Below are 14,052 nucleotides of genomic sequence, written 5' to 3' on the forward strand. Positions count from 1 at the left end.
GCTCGGAATTGATGGATGTTCAGCTTCCATTCCTGCACTAACTCTTACTCCAGAAATCAGCATGTTGTATTGTAACCTGATGTACATAATAAGGATTTTAAATTCTCCGTTCAAAGTCTGTCAAATATCTGAAAATGCAAAACCACTGGATTTTGTTATGGATCTCAGAGGGTGCTTTTTGAGCTTGCCGTTGCCTGAACAACACAGAAGGTTGAGACAACAGCTGTTAGGGTAAAGATGGGGCCTGTCCCATGAGCACACATCCAAATAACCCTCAAACTAGAAGAACATCTGGATCTGCATGCAAACTTTGCAACATGGGCCCATCATTGCTTTAGAGTACTGAGAGCTGCAATATATGAACCAGTCGAGCTTCTCCTGGCCTGTGCTGTGCACTAGCTTGTCCTGCTTGCTCTTGCTGACGCTGCCTGTTTCCAGTTGATGGATACAATACAAGAAATACATCCTCACAGAGGCTTGACATATGCAGATAGAATAAGACAACTGCACGTGTATTGATGGGAAAGAGGATAGGAAGAAGTGACATGATGAAAGCCTTATAGATCCCTGAAAGGTATCAGGGTTGAGAAAGGCAAACACCTGTAAGGATGGCCATACTGGGTCAGACCAATGGTCCATCTTGCCCAGTGCTTCAGGGGGAATGAACAGAACAGGGCAATTTATCAAGTGATCCAGCCCCTGTCGTCAAGTCCCAGCTTCTGGCAGCCAGGTTTAGGGACACCCAGAACAAGGTTGCATCCCTGCCCATCTTGGCTAGTAGGCGTTGATGGACCAACCAATCCTCCTGTTCAGGATGGTGCAGGTAAGGAGAGCCATGAATAATGAGAAGAAATTCCTTAAGGGGAAATGAACAAGCTGAGATCAGGAAAGTTTTCATTAAGAGTTCGAACGTGGACTAGTCTTCTGAAGGCAGCCTTGGAAGCTCCTATATCCTGACTGTAAATATTCAGAAGCAGGCTAGAGAAAGTGTTCATGAATATTTATATTTACATCTAGATTTGATTTTGACAAATAGGGAGGAATTGGTTGAGAATTTTAAAGTGGAAGGCAGCTTGGGTGAAAGTGATCATGAAATTATAGCGTTCATGATTCAAAGGAATGGTAGGAGGGAGAACAGCAAAATAAAGACAATGGCGTTCAAGAAGGCAGACTTTAGCAAACTTAGGAAGCTGGTACGTAAGATCCCATGGGAAGCAAGTCTAAGGGGAAAAACAATAGAAGACAGTTGGCAGTTTTTCAAAGAGACATTATTAAAGGCACAAGAGGAAACTATCCCACTGCGTGGGAAAGATAGGAAGTATGGCAAGAGACCACCCTGGCTTACCCAGGAGATGTTCAATGATCTGAAACTCAAAAAAGAGTCCTACAAAAAGTGGAAACTAGGTCAAATTACAAAAGATGAATATAAACAAATAACACAAGTATGTAGGGACAGAATGTGAAAGGCCAAGGCACAAAACGAGATCAAACTAGCTAGACATAAAGGGTAACAAGAAAACATTCTACAAATACATTAGAAGCAAGAGGAAGACCAAGGACAGGGTAGGCCCGTTACTCAATGCGGGGCGGGGGGGGGGGAGAACAATAACAGAAAATGTGGAAATGGCAGAGGTGCTTAATGACTTCTTTGTTTCAGTTTTCACCAAGAAGGTTGGTGGTGGTTGGACGTCTGACATAGTGAATGCCAGTGAAAATGAGGTAGGATCAGAAGAGGCTAAAATAGGGAAAGAACAAGTTAAACATTACTTGGACAAATTAGATGTCTTCAAGTCACCAGGGCCTGATGAAATGTGTTCTAGAATACTCAAAGAGCTGACTGAGGAGATATCTGAGCCATTAGCGATTATCTTTGAGAAGTCATGGAAGACAGGAGAGATTCCAGAAGACTGGAAAAGGACAAATATAGTGCCCATCTATAAAAAGGGAAATAAGGACAACCCGGGGAATTACAGACCAGTCAGCTTAACTTCTGTACGTGGAAAGATAATGGAGCAAATAATTAAGCAATCAGTTTGCAAACATCTAGAACAGGGGTCAGCAACCTTTCAGAAGTGGTGTGCCGAGTCTTCATTTATTCACTCTAATTGAAGGTTTTGCGTGCCAGTAATACATTTTAATGTTTTTAGAAGGTCTCTTTCTATAAGTCTATAATATATAACTAAACTATTTTGTATGTAAAATAAATAAGGTTTTTAAAATGTTTAAGAGGCTTCATTTAAAATTAAATTAAAATGCAGAGCCCCCCGGACCGGTGGCCAGGACCTGAGCAGTGTGAATGCCACTGAAAATCAGCTCGTGTGCCACCTTCAGCACGCGTGCCATAGGTTGCCTACCCCAATCTAGAAGATAATAAGGTGATAAGTAACAGTCAGCATGGATTTGTCAAAAACAAATCGTGTCAAACCAACCTGATAGCTTTCTTTGACAGGGTAACAAGCCTTGTGGCTAGGGGGGAAGCGGTAGACGTGATACATCTTGATTTTAGTAAAGCTTATGATACTCAAGTATCAGAGGGGTAGCCGTGTTAGTCTGAATCTGTAAAAGGCAACAGAGGGTCCTGTGGCACCTTTAAGACTAACAGAAGTATTGGGCGCATAAGCTTTCGTGGGTAAGAACCTCACTTCTTCAGATGCAAGACTTGCATCTGAAGAAGTGAGGTTCTTACCCATGAAAGCTTATGCTCCCAATACTTCTGTTAGTCTTAAAGGTGCCACAGGACCCTCTGTTGCTCTTTTGATACTGTCTCACATGACCTTCTCATAAATAAACTAGGGAAATGCAACCCAGATGGAGCTACTATAAGGTAGGTGCAAAACTGGTTGGAAAACCATTCCCAGAGAGTAGTTATCAGTGGTTCACAGTCCTGCTGGAAGGGCATAATGAGTGGGGTCCTGCAGGGATCAGTTCTGGGTGCGGTTCTGTTCAATATCTTCATCAATTATTTAGATAATGGCATAGAGAGTACACGTATAAAGTTATAAAGTTTGCGGATGATACCAAGCTGGGAGGGTTTGCAAGTGCTTTGGAAGATATGATTAAAATTCAAAATGATCTGGACAAACTGGAGAAATGGTCTGAAATAAATAGGATGAAATTCAGTACAGACAAATGCAAAGTACTCCATTTAGGAAGGACCAATCAGTTGCCCACATACAAAATGGGAAATGACTGCCTAGGAAGGAGTACTGCAAAAAGGGATTGGGGGATCATAGTGGACCACAAGCTAAATGTGAGTCAACAGTGTAACGCTGTTGCAAAAAAAAGCGAACATCCTTCTGGGATGTATTAACAGGAGTGTTGCAAGCAAGAGACACGAAGTCATTCTTCCGCTCTGCTCCACTCTGATTAGGCCTCAACTGGAGTATTGTATCCAGTTCTGGGTGCGACATTTCAGGAAGGATGTTTACAAATTGGAGAGAGTCCAGAGAAGAGCAACAAAAATGATTAAATGTCTAGAAAACATGACCTCTGAGGGCAGATTGAAAAAATTGGGTTTGTTTAGTCTGGAAAAGAGAAGACTGAGACGAGACATAAGTTTTCAAGTATGTCAAAGGTTGGTACAAGGAGGAGCAAGAAAAATTGTTTTTCTCAACCTCTGAGGATAGGACAAGAAGCAATGGGCTTGAATTGCAGCAAGGGAGGTTTAGGTTGGAGATTAGGAAAATCTTCCTAACTGTTAGTGTGGTTAAGCACTGGAATGAATTGCCTAGGGTGGTTGTGGAATCTCCATCATTGGAGATTTTTAAGAGCAGGTTAGACAAACACCTGTCAGGAATGGTCTAGATAATTTGTCCTGCCATGAGTGCAGGGGAGTGGACTAGATGACCTCTCAATGTCCCTTCCAGTTCTATGATTCTATGATTTAGTATGATCCTCTGCATAGAGAGTGCGGCAGAGCCTGTGAGGGAACAGATGACTTACAAGGTTGTTTTCACCTATAAAACTTAGAGTTCTCTAAAAACACATTTACATTTTGCCATGGGTGAACTAGGGAGGAAAATCACATTATTGGCCCATTCTAGTTATGACACCTCTGCAAAGCACTCAGATACCATGCTGAGGGGGTTAACGTAAAGCCCTAGATGCAGTAGACAGAAAGAAAAGATCATTCTGTGATAGCTCTGTACATTTACTAAATAGATTGTCCTTTTGCATCCATTTGAAATTGTCAGACAACACCCATATGAAGCCAATTGCTGCACCTTTCTAGTGATTTGTTCTTCAAATAATTAAGAGTGTATGCATGGAATTGTCTGTGCACCTGTGTTTTCACCAAAAACCAAGAAGCTAAGGGGCTTGACAACCGAAACTTATTGCTCAGGAATTGTACAATGTAAGGCGCCTCTGTGCCCAACATGCCTTAGGGTAATTGAGGAGATTGAAGGGTCTGAATCTCTCCATTGTCTTGTACCTTGTGCAGTCATTGATGCCACCGCAACAGGGTATAAGATGCCACCCCATCAGTATGGCATTCTGAAGGGTTTCTGTGTAACACTGTGTAACACAGTGTTCTGTGTAACACTGCTATATCATGGGATTCCGTATTTGAATCATGAAGTAAGGTTCACCCCTTTGCAGTGAGGTAGCACAAGGCCTGTGCACCTTGTACGCCATGTTTTGAGCACTTAAGTGAGATTTAAGTAGTGCAAGGGTTGTATTAGTCTCTGCATGGGGTTGAATTTTGCCCTCAGTGACTCCTTGTTAGATCAATTCACAAGTAAGAACATTTTTTTTTGTTCTAAATGCCAGCATCCCAAATTCACTCCAGAATCTGGAAATCAAGCTGCTGAGTTTTCTTTTTTCTGGTTTGTGCATCATCCCCAGAAGCAAACATTCTGCAACTGGAACTTAGCTAACACTTAGGTGGATGATGGGGTAGGAACAGATTGCTGCCTCCTCTCTCATCCCTATACAGGCTTTGCAAGGCTACACAGGGCAAAGAGTAGTAAAACCTTATTTTGGTCAGTGAAGTCAGTAGATATGACCTTGATTGTACAGAGGGAGTAAGTCTGCCGAGAAAGAAGACTGCACTTTTAGTCAGCCCTCAGTTTAGCCACAACCTCACTTGAAGCAAGTGGGGTACTGGTCTGGCATTGCTCCTTCCTGTTTCTTATACTGGATGCCTGAAGGTTGCATTGGTATCTGTCAGAAGCAAATCTAAAGATCAGCAGTTGATGAATGAACTCCTTTTTTGTTGGGCTTTTGGGAACTCTTAAGCTGCTTACCTTTATGTCCGCCTTGGCTTCAGGAGTTCATTGGCTGACTGGGCCTTTATCTTTGCTTGGTATCTATCAGCTTCCAAAAGTATCTGATCTTCTCGTCACATTTCAGACATTTAATGTGTGGCCCAGAATGAATGGCTGAGGGGTATTTGCTTGGGCTTCTCCTTCATTCATTTTGACAAGTAATCTTAGTTCATCTTTTTAACTGTGGTGGAGTGAGAACTACAGCAATCAGTAACTGCCTTTCTGGCAGGCATATGCCAACCAGTTGCAATTACATTTTAAAAAAATCTTTGATTCTTCAGGGTGAGCGTTACAGGAATCGGCAAACAGGATCAGAAGTGCTTACAAACATATTGACTGAGCTATTCACAACAACAGCAGCTGATGAAAAGGATTTTTTCCTGTATCTAAGCATGCCCTATTTGTTTTTAAATATTTGCAAAGACTAAAGATAGCCAAACACCCGCTGTCTATTTAAAACCTACACGACCCATCTGCAGAATAGATGCATCAGTTGTCCTGGCTATGTACCATTCAGGGTCACCCATCTCAAAAAAGGTAATTATCTTTTTTCTTTTAATGTATCCAATAATACTTTGCCTCTCTGCAGCTCTTTTAATTTGAGTTTCTTGCAGCACTTCATAAGTACTAGGTTCAAGCCATTCTATGGCACTTTAGATAATAAGCATCTCCATTTTGCAGATGGGAAAACTGAGAGACAAAGGGGATGTGACTTTGCCAAGGACTCACAGCAAGTGAGTGACAGAACCAGAATAGAACCAGGCACGCTGACTCCCAGTCCCGTGCTCTTACTACTGGGGAACAAACCTGTTCTGCAAAGGCTTTGGATACTGACAGCATCCTGTAAATATGTATGAACAATTGTTATTTACAAAGTGCCCAAATGTGTGCTATGCACTTACTTGTTTTGAAACGTGGGAGGGAGAACATGGTCCTGTGAGGCAGAATTGATGCTATTCTTGCTTATATTAGGTGTCTACATGCCATGGTGATGTGTGTAATAAAAACACACAGATTTACTCAGCAGCTTTTCTGACTACGAGGTATGGGTTGATGCTAATATACAGCCTGCTGGATTTGATGCCTTTTCCATTCCCGTGTGATGATTCTAGACACCACAGCTTAGTCAGTCCAAGTTGACACAGATTTTTAGTAATACTTAGGTTTATTTTCTCAACTTTCTTACAGCTTGATTAAAATCCCCTGGTAAAATCTTCTTGTGTGGCAGCACATCTTATAATGTAAGCTAATTTATGTTGCACTTACAGTTATTTGAAGGCAAACTTTTATCCTGGGGTCACACAATGTTCAAACAGACCATCCCAGAAAATTATGGCTGCAGAATAGCAAGTGTCTAGCTTTGAACCATTCTCCTCCACCAGTGATTTGTTTGGGATTCCTTAGGGGCACTCCACTCACTGAATAATTTGTTACCTACATTTGAGACACAAAGCCTCAGAAAGTGAAAAACTTAGACTGCATTTCTTCTGCCATTTCCAAGTCTCTAATGTCCTGGTCTCTAGACCAGAGGTGAGCAAACTACGGCCCGTGGGCCACATCTGGCCCGCAGGACCATCCTCCCCGGCCCTTGAGCCCCCGGCTGGGGAGGCTAGACCCAGGCCCTCTCCTCTGCTGTCCCCAATCCCTGCCAGACATGCTGCTGTGAGCGGCATGATAAGGGGGCCGGGGGGTTGGATAAGGGGCGGAGGGTCCCGGGGGGGCAGTCAGGAGACAGGGAGCAGGGGGTGGTTGGATGGGGCGGAGGTTCTGCGGGGGGGGGGGGGGGGCGGTCGGTCAGGGGACGGGGAACGGGGGGGTTGGATAGGCGTGGGAGTCCCGGGGGATCTGTCAGGGGGCGGTGGTGTAGATAGGGGTTGGGGGAGGGCCGTCAGGGGACAGGGAGCAGGGGGGCTAGGGGATGGGATCTGGGGGGGAGGTTAGGGGTGGGGGGTCCCAGGAGGGGGTGGTCAGGGGACAAGGAGCAGGGGGGGTTGGATGGGTTGGAGGTTCTGAGGGGGGGGCAGTCGGGGGGCAGGAAGTGGGAGGGGGCAGGGAGGGGGCACAGCCTTCCCTACCCGGCCCTCCATACAGTTTTGCAACCCCAATGTGGCCCTCTGGCCAAAAAGTTTGCCCACCTCTGCTCTAGACTGTTGTTGTTATCAGGTAGCATCATAGGCCAGGTCTACTCTACAAACTTACATTAGTATAACTACATCACTCAGGGATGTGAAAAATCAGTTATCCTGCCCCCCCCCCCCCCCCCCCATGTAGAAAGCGCTGTGTCAATGACAGGGCTTTAACTGCGCTGATGGGAGAGTGTCTCCTCTTGGCGTAGGAGCATCTTCACTGAAGTGCTACAGTTGCACCGGTGCAGCTCTGGCACTGCACCGTTTTAGGTGTAGACCTGCCCGTAGTGTTTATCCACCATGCCAGTTCTTCTGACATCTTAATCGTAGTGCCGTTGGCCCACTGGCCCCTGTAGATCATGCAGGGAATATGTCATACATCTACATACATCGCCCTACACTAGTGTAACCGCTTTTCATTTTGTGCTTAGTGGTGGTGGTGGTTGTTCTAATTGGATTCCATTCCCCAAAAGTATCCAGAATTAATGCCCACGTTTCACACAATCCATTGAAACAGGCAACTTTAAGGTTTCTCAGCTGTTTTCTTTTCTGGAGGTCCAGTCTTCCTTCTTACCTAAACTGGAAACATATTAGTCTGGCTGTCTTTGACGTTAAAGCTACATTTTTTCCCCCCTGCATGGCTTGTGCAGAGATAAGGGAGTGGAAATGCAGCAGACTGAAACTTGCAGAGTTTCCTCATAATTTCCTCCATCAGGGAGTGAGATTTGACCCCCCAGTAGAAGAAGCCAGGGGATTTACTCTCTAAACCCACTATGGATCCCTATAGATCTACTTAGTGGGAAGGGAGACAAAGGACAAGGAGGAGTCACCAGAGTCAGGGATTGTTGGTGTGAGGACTCCGTGCCTAAGCAATGTTCTTTGTCTCAATATGACCTCAGGAACGAAGTCACATGGCCAGGGACTTACCTGTTATTGCCACTCTCTTCCCCCATCCCCCTTTTCATGGTAGAGTGGGGCATAGTGGTGGAACCTATTCCTTTAAATCCTTTTAGAAGACATGTAATTTGAGCCTGATTCTGCCAGGTGCTCCATACCTCAGAAGTCAGTGGGGAGCTGAGGATGTCAACACGTTGCAGGATTGGGCCCTTTAAGGGGAAATTTGAGGCTAAGTAATCTGCATGGACCTATCTGAGGATCCTATACTGTGCCAACTGGAGCTGATGGGAGCTTTGCCATTGACTTTGGGAACAGGATAGACCTTGTCTGTGCACTTATTGACATGTGCTAGTATGCCATGTTATGCCATGCCACATTAATTTTTATCAGAAACCGACCAGGGTTTCTCTTTAGAAGTGTTCTACATTAGGAAAATAATTTTGCACTTGTCCTAATGTAACACCCAAATTCCCTCTTCCTTCTGTCTGAAATAGCCTGTCTCTAATTATTATTGGAAATGGATTCTTATGATATACTTTTAATGTTTGGATTGCCTTTGAACATCAGTTGTGCAATAAACAAACTTTGTTTCCCCACCTACCAAAGAGCTTCATTGACTTGAAACTGTTCTTCCTTTAGTTAGGATATCAGTACAGGCTTAAGGTCTTATTTTTGTGAGATTTGTATATGTGCTGACTGCTGATAGCTTAAGAAAGATTGCAGCAGCCACTGTGTAATGCACATTGAACTGGATACATTTCTCAGCTTTGATGGAGCTTTAGCTCTCTGAGATTTCAAACATCAGCACTCAGTAAATACATAATGCTTCACACCCCAGTATATTAGGTAAGGTGGTTGTAAAGAACACATTCCTTCTGCTTATCTGTAGGAGAGCTCAGATACTTTACATGTTTGCAAGCTGAAATAAGTAAATCAGAAGAGGCGGAGGAATAAAAGGTGAACATACTCACTGTCAGCATGGTATAAATTAGAATTAAATTTGTCAGCCAGTTCTCTGAATAGACTTCAAAGTTTTCATTACAGTAGTATAGCTTTCCTGAATTCAGCTCCTGTAGAATGCATGAAGTATAAGATACGGGGGCCCTAAAGAGACAGGTTTGTTGAGAGCATTAGTCTTGAATAAAGGCTGTTGGTGCTGAAATGTTGCCATGTCCTTATGGGTACCTATGAATAGAACAAAGTTTTGTTAATTCAACAATCTGAAATCACTGAATTGTTTCTGAATATTCTTTCTTTCTCTGTTAAGGATTTATTCACCAAATGTCTGATGTGGCAAATCTCTTCATAGATTACAGAAACTGACACAGATTAGACTAATATGTTCAGAATTTATCTACTCAAAATCATGCCCTTGTTTTTTTAAATGTTAGGCTTTTTGGTTTGTTTGCATATATTTTTTCCTCTTTCGACTGGGACAAAGGAATTAGACCGCTCAGTTTTACTTGGTCCTTATCATAAAAAGGAGAAAGCAAGACAAAAAGATAGAAGTCAAAAGTGAGAAAATTAAAATCTGCATGGATTAAAGTTAGTATGGGAGTTACTTTATCAGATAAACCAGCTCTTATGGTATTTGCTTTTGTTTGTTTGTTTCTTAAAGCCCTGGAGTCACATGAATTCACCAGAATCTCAGCTTTAAGTGTTTTTGGTTTGTTTGTTTTTTGTGTTTTTTTGTTTTTTTTATTAGTAAGTTCCAGACTTCATGGTTGTGTAGATCAGCTTGAAAATGTGAAAGCTGAAGTTTCAAAACCCAGAAGGCAAATAAAAAACTCCAAATGTATTTTTATATCTAATAACTTTTAAGTCAACCCCTGATTTTTGGGGGGGCCTGACTTGTGTGTGTGTATATATATATATATATATATATATATATATATATATATATATATATATATATATATATATATATAAAAACATTTGGGGTTGGCAGTTCTGCAATCTCAGATGGCTTCAATGCCTCCAAACAAAAAAGGAAAGCAGGACATTAAGGAAAAAACCCTCCGGTATAGCTAACAGGTGAAACTGAATGTTCACAACTGCAAGATAATGCTGCTCATGCAACTTTAAGACTCCATTCTTTCCCCTCTGCAAGCAGCTCTTCTGAGTGCAACTAACTTTTTTTTTGTAGATTCCCTGTTTTTAGTAATAGTTACCATATGAACTGGGTATATGGGCCTGTAGAGATATAGAGGTTTGTAAGCCTCTGGAAACTAACAGAAAGTTATGTATACATTTGTTATAAATACATTTCATAGCAATTTCTGAAAGATTAGTCATTGTCTAAATTTGCACCAATATTAACCATGGAAAAGGAGTTCAGAGTTCAAAGCTGTTATTGCTAGTAGTCTATATTGTTGTGCAAACTGATGTGAATATCAGGACATATAGTTCATGAGTGGGGTCAGTGAAACAAAACAACACATTGTTTTATAATACAGTGCATGGACCCTTTGGAATCTATAGCTACCTGTTTTTCCTGTTCCTTTGTATACAAAGGAATGTAAGTGTTTGAGGAATGTAAGGTCACACCCCTTTATGTTTGCAAACAATGGTATTACTACACCCTCATGGTACTGAAAGTTGAATTACAGTGTGTACACTTAAACACAATCATTTTTAAAGATGCTCAAGATTCCTATATCTCAGCGTTGAATGGGGACTTTCAGGTAGTCAGCTTAAATGCAAAGCAATACTTTCAAGAAAGGAAACAAATACTCTTAAAATTTTTCAGATAGTGTGAGAGATTTGCAGTGAAAATAGTTTCTAATGAAGAAAAAAAAACAAATAAATTAAGAGGGGTGGGTCACACCAGTTTGAAATTATGTGAATCAACAGACTTTCAAATCCATAGATGATAAAACTTATTTTGAATTAGCCTTGCAAACAGTAGTAGTTACTATTGTAATTATTAAACAATTACTCTAATACACCCAAACTTTGACTCTAAGAACTTGCAGTCTTAAGGCCCTGGTCCTGCAAATGTTTGTGTATGTGCTTAACTTTAAGCATGTGATTAGTCAAAGTGAAGTTAGCATATCCATAAGTGCCCATAAAATTGAGGCCTGAATGGTACAGAGAGAAGATAAATATTACAGATTTATAAAAGAGAGTGACTTCTGGTGAGTGGCATTTATATATTTATAAATGCATCTAAACAAGCGGACAGAGCTGCTAAATGGTCAGGCACTAAAGAAATTCTGCGATTGGGCAAGGATGCAAGAATATTTAGAGTAGTTAGATGTATTCAAGTTGGCCTGATAAAATTCATCCTCGGGTACTTGGGAAACTAGCAGAAGCAATCTTGGAATCTTTAGTGATTCTCTTTGAGAACATCTGAAGGATGGGCGGGGCCCCAGGGGACTGGAGAAGGACAAACATAATATCTGTCTTTTAAAAAGGGACAAAGAGGACCTGGGGAATCATAGACCAGCCAGCCCAACTTAGATACCTGGAAAGATGCTGGAACAAATTATTAAACAATCACTTGGTAAGTACCTAAAGGATAACAGGGTTATAAGTAATAGCCAACATGAACTTGTTAAGAACTAATCATGCCATACTAATCTAATTTCCTTCTTTGACAGGGTTGCTGACCTAGTGGATAGGAGTCTAGCGGCACCTTAAAGACTAATAGATTTATTTGGGCATAAACTTTTGTGGGTAAAAAATCCCATTTCAGATGCATGGAGTGAAAATTACAGATACAGGCATATATACTGACACATGAAGAGAAGGGAGTTACCTTACAAGTGGAGAACCAGTGTTGACAGGGCCAATTCAATCAGGGTGGATGTGGTCCACCACCAATAATTTGATAAGGAGGTGTCAATACCAAGAGAGGGAAAATTGCTTTTGTAGTGAGCCAGCCTCTCCCAATCCCTTTTCAAGCCCAAATTAATGGTGTTAAATTCGCAAATTAATTGTAGCTCTGCAGTTTCTCTTTGAAGTCTGTTTTTGAAGTTTTTTTGTTGAAGTATAGCTACTTTTAAATCAGTTATAGAACGTCCAGGGAGATTGGAGTGTTCTACTGGACTCCTCATTGTTTTTATGGATACAGACTAACATGGCTAGCCCTCTGATAGTGGATGGGGAGAAGCAGAAAATGTGATATACCTTGATTTTAGTAAAGCTTTTCACACACACTCATGACATTCTCATTAGGAAGCTTGGGAGATGTGGTCTAGATTAAATTATTAGAAAGTGAGTGCACAGTTGTTTGAATGTTTTTTCAAAGAGTAGTTAATGGTTTACTGTCAAATTGGATGTGTGTGTGTATCGGGGTCCTCCAGGGGCCTGTCCTGGATCTAGTACGAGTCAACATGTTCAATAATGACTTGGATAATGGAGTGGAGAGTGTGCTTATAAAATTTGTGGGTGACACCAAACTGGGAGAGGATGCAAGTACTTTGGAGGACAGGATTAGAATTCAAAACAACTTTGACTAATGAGATAATTGGTCTGAAATCACCAAGATGAAATTCAATAAAGATAAGTGCATTTGATTTTAATTCCTAAGTATAGTAATTTGCACCATTACAAAATGGGGAATAACTGGCTAGGTCAGGGATGGCCAACCTGTGGCTCCGGAGCCACATGCGGCTCTTCAGAAGTTAATATGCGGCTCCTTGTATAGGCCCCGACTCCGGGGCTGGAGCTACAGGCACCAACTTTCCAATGTGCCAGGGGGTGCTCACTGCTCAACCCCTGGCTCTGCCACAGGCCTTGCCCCCACTCCACCCCTTCCCGCCCCCTCCCCTGAGCCTGCCGTGCCCTCGCTCCTTCCCTTTCCCTCCCAGGGCCTCCTGCACACCATGAAACAGCTGATCGGGAGGGAGGGAGGGGGAGGCGCTGATCAGTGGGGCTGCTGGTGGGTGGGAGGTGCTGGGGGGGAAGTTGATGGGGGGGCTGCTGATGTATTACTGTGGCTCTTTGGCAATGTACATTGGTAAATTCTGGCTCCTTCTCAGGCTCAGGTTGGCCACCCCTGGGCTAGGTGGTAGTACTGCTGAAAAGGCTCTGGGGGTAACTAATTGAGTATGAACCAACAATGTGATGCAGTTGTGAAAAGGGCTAATATCATTCAGGAGTGTAGTATGGAATACACAGCTGCTAATTATCCTGTTTTACTTGGCACTGGTGAGGCTACAGCTGGAGTACTGTATCAGATTGTGGGCACCAGACTTTAGGAAAGATGGCTAAGTTGGAGAGGATCCAGAGAAAAGCAACAAAAATTATAAAAGGTTTAGAAAATCTGACCTATGAGGAAAGTTTTTGGGTTTTTTTTAAGGGCATGTTTAGTCTTAACTTAAGGTAGACCCGATAAGTCTTTTCTTATCAAATATGTTACAAAGAAGACTGTGATCAATTGTTCTCTACATGGACTGGAGGTAGAACACAACTAATGGGCTTAATTTGCAGCAGGGGAGATTTAGGTTAGATATTAGGAAAAATTTTCTAACTATAAGGGCTAGCTAAATTCTGGAATAGGCTTCCATGGGAGGTGGTGAAATCCCCATCATTGGAGGCTTTTTAGAACAGGTTGGACAAACACCTGTCAGAGCTGATCTACATGGTCCTGCCTCCGTGCAGGTGGCTGAATAAGGTTACCTCTTGAGGTCCCTTCCAGCTCTACATTTCTAACATTGGTATGTTAGCCAGGGGCATGACGGATATACCTAATTTGTACATAAATTCATATATACTTCCAAATAAAATAAATGTAAAACCCCATTATATGTGGCTAT

Source organism: Emys orbicularis, chromosome 4 (assembly GCF_028017835.1).
Source record: "Emys orbicularis isolate rEmyOrb1 chromosome 4, rEmyOrb1.hap1, whole genome shotgun sequence".
NCBI classification, from domain to species: Eukaryota; Metazoa; Chordata; order Testudines; family Emydidae; genus Emys; species Emys orbicularis.